General features: G+C 40.3%; 1 pseudogene; it reads right to left on the bottom strand.

Annotated features, from left to right (window-relative positions):
- Positions 1-963: 963 nt before the first annotated feature.
- On the bottom strand, positions 964-1,240 carry LOC143407803 (protein N-terminal glutamine amidohydrolase pseudogene; annotated as a pseudogene).
- Positions 1,241-7,076: the final 5,836 nt, after the last annotated feature.

Below are 7,076 nucleotides of genomic sequence, written 5' to 3'. Positions count from 1 at the left end.
TCTGGAAAGCTATCATCAAGATTTCTTTCTTTCTTTTTTGTAATTATAAATATTTTTTATTTGGGATTTTACAATTAAAGCCACATTTCCAAGGCATCTTCAGGAAGGCAGACATGATCAATGTGTTTTAAAGCAATGGTTCTCATCTATGATTAAGACATTCTTAGGCATTTTGGATCACCAAGAGCAACACAAAATCTTCAAAACAAAACTAGTTTTAAATCTATTTTATTTAAAACAATTTACGAATAGGCCAAAATATCACTCAGCCTAAGAGAACTTCAACCTTTTTAACAACATCATAGTCCAAAAAGACTAATAATTACTGCTGATTCAGCTCACAGTATTATCCTTTCCCAGGCAGCAGAACCGTCTCTAGAAATATTTTATGGGCACCTTCTATGGGCATCAGAGATTTCCACAGCCACAGGCATGGCCCTGCCCACAAGAAGCTTAGTGTGGCCAGAGAGACAGGAAACACCCAGAACATGCAAATGGAGCTGGCTCCAAGTCCACACCTCTACCTTAACAAGAGCAATCACCCACATAAGTCATCACGTGTTTTAGCAAATAAGCCACGGGAATAACCTAGCAATTACATGCTACATCAAGTTTCAACTTGATATATATATTTTTTAAAAGATTGCATTTTATTTTATATTTCTGAGTTGCTGGGGATGGAATCCAGAGTCTCACATATATTTTATATTTCTGAGTTGCTGGGGATGGAATCCAGAGTCTCACATATGCTAAGCACACATTCTACCAGTGAGCTACAACCTCAGCCCAAAAAAGGTTTTGTTCAGTTCACTGATATTTGTGCTCACTCTGTTTTCCCTCAATTGAATCAAGAGAGAAATGTAACTCCAAGCCAACTGTACCATAATGTTTGCTGTCCTAAATGAAAGAATGGCTTGTCCATGTCCTAGAATTTCTGCACAGTTCCACATCCTGATGTCAAATTCAGTAGTTACTGTTAAACCGAGGTACAAATTTAGACAGCCTGTAGACAGCGCCCCATCCTACTTCAGGATTGATGCTGATGAAATCATTCAAGTTCATTTTGGAGTCAATGCAAGGGTAGGGTGTAGGAGGATCTCTCCAGTTCCCACTGGGGTCTTTCATGTGAGATCGGTCAGAAGCAAAGTTCTTCAGGTAGCAATCTGCACGGATCACTCTAAATTTCCCAGATCACCGATCCATTTCCAGGTCTTGCCTGCTATTTCCAGACAGGTATCATCTTCCTCTCATTTGATATGAAGACAGCATAACACTCTTCCAAAGGATACTGGTTGTGGTTTTTGATGTATTCACAGAGTTTCTAAATATTTTCAGTAGCAGCTGCTGTGGACACAAGTGTCCCGCGGTGGGGGGGTGGGGGTGCTGTCTGGCTGGTAGAGGGTGTCCCCGGCCTGGGGCTCACAGCCAGGACCCACCAAAGGAATCTGTCAGTGCGCAGCAGCTGGCGCCAGTATTCTAGCAGAGTGGGATATCATCAAAATTTCAACAGTACTTTCCTCTGGTTGGTAAGCTTACAATAGTTTTTATTATCTTCTCATTATTCTGTATTTTCTATTTTTCACATTAAATATTAAGGCAAATATCATAAAATAGTATATTTTTAAAGAAAAAATGGACATTGATCAGTTACCTAGAAAAAAATAAAAAATAAAAAATTTTTAGTTGTATATGGACGTGATAATTTTATTTATTTATTTTTATGTGGTGCTGAGGATTGAACCCAGTGCCTCACATGTGCCAGGCAACCACTTACCACCCAGCCACAACTCCAGCCCCAAGAAAAATTAGTAATGAATTTTAACATTTAAAAGAATATTTAAATAAAAATGACTTCAGTCCTTCTTTTTCCTGGCTTTTACTTACTAATATTTATAGACCTTAAGTAACTAACATAAAGTTGTTTGAGGATGGAGAAGATTTCAGGACCAAGCAGTAGTACATGTTCAAAAAAGAGGAATTAAATACAGTGAAAACACATAAGCTTATTATTCTTTCAGGGCAATTCTGATTGAGTATTTATGCCCACCTCTCCTTATCCTCTTGGTCTCGTTAGGTCTCTACAGATGAAGCAGCCCCAGGTTCTAGATTCCTTCATTATAGAATTCTTGACTCTCAGAAGAGTGTGGGCCACCAAGGTCATCTCCTCCTGTCCTCCTAACTAGCTCAGAAATCCTTCCCATAATACCTACAAATTCCTGCCTGCAGAGATGGGGAACTCAGGGTTTATGCCTGAAATGCTTTGCCCCTTTGCCTAACTAGAGAACAATTCATTATTCAATATTCAAATCAGGGACACTGTTCCTGTGAGGTTCATATCGCACTGTCATCTGGCAACTGTGAACATGAACTCTTGTCAGGGAGTCCTGATTCACTCCTCCCTCCCTACTAACACTTGCTTATGTGATCTTGCCAGCTTATCCCATTTCTCTGAGCCTCATCTTTCTCACCTGCAAAATGGGGTTCAAAGAGGTGATAATATGTATTAGATCTTCAGGCCATATCTGGTATATAGGAAACAAGCAATTTTAATGATAACTCCGAGATCATTATTTGTCATATCAGTGTATGTTAAAATTACCTACAGAGCTTTTAAAATCTGTTTTAGTAGATGTGGGCTGATGCTCCTAACTATTTTTTAAAAAGATAAATTGCCCAAGTGATTCTCATATATAGCCAGGATTGAGAAACACTGCATTTTCCCAGTGATTCTGAAAGTATGGTCCCCAGTGCAGCAGCACAAGAAACTTCTAGAAGCTATTAGAAATGCCACTTCTAGAGACCCATCACAGACCTGCTGAATGAGAAACTCTGTAAATGGGTCCCAGCAACTAGGGTTTTAATAAGCCTTCCAGGAGGTTCTGATGTGTGCTAAAATTTGTGAATAGCTGCACTCAATTGTAAACTGAGAAAAAGCATACACTGTGTTTACCTTTTACTATGATGAGGCTCCACATTGTGCCACACACAAAATCAGTTTAGTTTATCAGTTCCAGAATATTTATTGAACACTAATTTTCTGTTGGACACAGGCCTGAGCCCTGGGAACATGATGATGCGTGAGATGGTTCCTTGACCTCTCAGCTTCTTACAGCTTCTCAGACTTCTCTGTCCTCTGATTGCAGCTTAAACAGAGCTGTACCATTGTAATTGTGCTCATAATATGTATTTTTGTATGCCTGTGTCTCCCACTAACCTGGGATCTCCTTGAGGGTTGGATCAGCCTTTAATCATTCCTTAGGACATGTTCAATTGCACATGCGTTACTGGATCTGATTCGGTATTTGAAAGCAACAGAATAGAATGTGTACGATGGTAAGGGGGAAAGTCTAGGGTGATAGACAAGATTGATTTTGTTTTGTTTGGTGTTGGGGATTGAACCCAGAGCTTGGTGCATGCTAAGAACATATTCTACTCTGTCAAGATTGGATCACGGAAGCAGAACCCCACGAGTACTGTGGCCTAGGGAATTTGCAATAGGAAGTTGATCTGCATTGTGGGAGAGGCAGGATAGAAGAAATAAATATAGGTAGATCTAAAGGAAGAACAAGGAAATAAAGTCTGAGTTCAGAAGTTCCACATACTTTTCCAGGCCTGTCATTCCCCCAAGTCAGTTCTCCCAAGCCTATCACTCCCAAATTCCTGGGAAATCTATATATCTACCTTGTGCGTTGTTAATTAGCCCTTCAATAAATCAAGTAAGCCAAGAGAGAGATGACACTTTAAGAAGCCTATAATTTAGAGGACTTTCCAGTGTTGTCTACCGATCCAATAATGGAGACTCCATCACACTAGGATCCTGAGAAATACCAGATCACCATAAATCCTTTTGTAATCACCAGACTGATGATATTCCTACATCCTTATGTACTTTCCCATACCCACTTTTTACCAAATTCTCTTTTTAAAAAAGAGCTGGGAGCTCCCAAAACATTTCTCTCTCTCTCTCTCTCTCTCTCTCTCTGTCTCTCTCTCTCTCTCTCTCTCTCTCTCTCTCTCTCTCAATAGCCCACATTCTCCCTAGAACTTGTAGGTGCTTTCCTAAATAAACTTCTGTTTATGCCTCTGAGTGACACTTGCAGAAATTCTTTTCCATCATACAAGCTAAGGACCCTGCTGGTCCTGAGTTGGGTTTCTCCCTCTCCCTTGGAACTCCTCCAGACCCTCTTCCGGCAATATCTCTTCTCCCCAGACAGGAGGAACTAAAAAAGTGAAGCGCAGAAAAGGGAAGTTAAAGGATTAGAGTGAAGTTACTAATCAGTCTTCTGAAAGCATTGTGATGTTGGACAAATCAAACCTGGACATGCACAGCCATCTGCCAGAAGGACTGGGCAGGGGAGCTAGTAAAGAAATCTATGGAAGGCTCTTACCCCTGGTGGGTCTAGTGTGGCAATAGGCCAGGCTGGTGGGCAACAGGGAGAGCGGCTGCAAAGCAGGAAAGAGAAGACAGGCTGCAATCCCTTGATCTGTCAGCCATCTCTCCCTGCATCTTGCCTGGTGACACTCAGAGAACAATGGCCACTGCTTCATACCGACTTACAAATTTCTCACACGCTTCTCCTTTGGGTAATTCTAGCTTAGAAACAGATAGTAAAGGGGCTTCTTGAAAACTTAATTCCTGCTTAGGCAAGTAGGCACAGTGTAATATCACCCAGTTAGTAAATAGTACTTGATAAGAAGCTGGCACTGTTTTTCCCTCAAGAACTACCATTCCATCCATTTCTAATGAGAATATTAAATACCACTAGAGATGAGAGATGGTGCCATCTGTAATTGCTGCATTGGAGAAGACAGAATGGCAGTTGCTAGAACCAAAACCTTTGCTAGGGTCATTTCTTATTCAGTAGTAGAAACCGAAGTTATGATGACTTTCAGAGAATAATTACTTTCTGTTCTTTTTGATATGATATGTAATTGACATTTCCCACATTTTTTATAAACTTAGTCCAAGAGTGCCTAATGACACTACCCTGTTTATGTGACAAGTGTCACAAATATCAAAGTAAATGAAATGACCCTGACCATTTGGTTCTGATCAATTTGAACTGGGAAGTAATAGTGTTTTCCATTTCATTTGCATATTGACTTTAGTGAGCTGTTAAAATGTGGTAGGTGTTTCTTTTCCTTTCCTTTTTTTTTTTTTTTTTTTTTTTTTTGCGGGGGTGGGGTGGTAACAGGGGATTGAACCCCTGGGCACTTTACCACTCAGTTGCATCCTCAGTCCTTTTTACTTTTTGAGTCAGGGCTTGGCTAAGGTGTCCAGGCTGGGCTTGGACTTGTGATCCTCCTGACTCAGCCTCCCAAGTGCCTAGGATTGCAGGCATGTGCCACCACACCCAGCAGAATGGTATGTTTCTTTCTTTCTTTTAAATATATATTTTTTTTAGTTGTAGATAATCACAATACCTTTATTTTATTTATTTATTTTTTTGTGGTGCTGAGGATCTAACCCAGTGCCTCACACATGCAAGGCAAATGCTCTGCCAGCTGAGCTACAACCCCAGCCCTGGTATGTTTCTTTATGAGTTACCAGAAAGCACAGATCAACTAACTCTCAGTTTCCTCGATTGTGTTAGTGGTCTTACCATTCTCTTAAGGAACCTACACTAGAAAACTTGTCACTTAGATTTATTCATTACTGTCCTTCATTCTTCAGACTCAATAATTAATCTATTTTTGTTTCTGTTTGTTTTTATTATATATCTTTGAAATGCCATTTATATCCATCTTATACTTGCTGTTCTTATTGTGATAATCCTAATGCATACAGTAGTCACCCACCCATCCATCCATCCTTCCATCCATTTAAAAACATTTTTTTCAACACCTTTATTTTGTCTGTTTATTTTTTATGTGGTGCAAGTGCTCTGCCACTGAGCCACAACCCCAGCCCTCCATCCATTTTTCATGAGTTTCATAACCTTCCTTCCTATTTCTTCCAAAATGTGAAAGTGCTGATACAGTAGAACTGTATAAAACTCAGTAATTAGATTTAAAGAAAATAGGGAGGGCCTAAACCATTAGCTTCACACCTGGATTCATTAGAACTAAGTGAGCAATAGTTCAAAAATACTGATATCCAGAACTATTCCCAGAGCTTTGAACACAGACAACCTGGAGCTTCCCGGGGTTATTCTAATGTGTGGCCAAGATTAAGAACCTAAGGAAGTGGAAGTGAGGGAGAAAATATTTCCAACCACTTGTTATGAGTTGATGACAACATTTGAATCCTGAGTTTACCTGCAAAGGCACAAAGGGACATATGCTGTGTCACACGCATCTCCTTTTCTGACAAAATATTTCCCAGGGGGTTTATCATGTGCTAAGCATTATGACAATTATAAGAATTTCTCCTTTTTAATCATTATAACATGCCTATGAGGTGAGTATATCATTAACCTAATATTTTTGATGAGGAAACTTGGGCTTTGAAAAGGTAATTAAATTTCCAGCTTTTGGACTTGGGTTGTCTCACTACAGAGCCCTGGTTCTTCACCATCTCACTGTCCTGCTTCTAATGTGAATATACAGAGAAATACTTCCCATCAAAGTCTTGCAAAAGACAGAATGGTGTTCAAAATGGAGATTCTTGTAAAGGCTGGAGGGACAACCTTTAATACTTTAACAAAAGCATTTTTTGCAAGACATTGAGATGGTATTTTGCTTTCTGATCTTCAAAACTTCCACAGGGAAAACCCACTAAGGTTTGAGTGGGTTGTCACTGTAACCCCTGGGTCCTCTCAAGCCTTCTCAGAGGAGCATCGGAGAGATGAGGCCTCTCCCACAAGGTAAAGATACAGTGGATGGGAAGTATGGGTAAGGCTGGCACAGAGCCCCCAGGTGTGTGTCCTCCTATGAGTTAAGTATTTCAGGCTTAGCAGGAAAAAAAGGGTGAGGTAAAAAGGGGGCAAAGGCCTTCTGCTTGAGAAGTTAGGCCCAGGCTTTGTAGAGAACATGAGTTGGACTGAACCAGGGGAATTCCTGCACTGAAGAGAAGCATAAATGGATGAAGCTATGTGGTTCCAGAGCCAGGGTCATACACCTGGGGTGTGCCTTTG

This window comes from Callospermophilus lateralis, chromosome 10 (assembly GCF_048772815.1).
Source record: "Callospermophilus lateralis isolate mCalLat2 chromosome 10, mCalLat2.hap1, whole genome shotgun sequence".
In the NCBI taxonomy this organism is placed as follows: domain Eukaryota; kingdom Metazoa; phylum Chordata; class Mammalia; order Rodentia; family Sciuridae; genus Callospermophilus; species Callospermophilus lateralis.
Note: the sequence above shows the minus strand (reverse complement) of the source record. Positions and strands in the feature narration are given on the sequence as shown.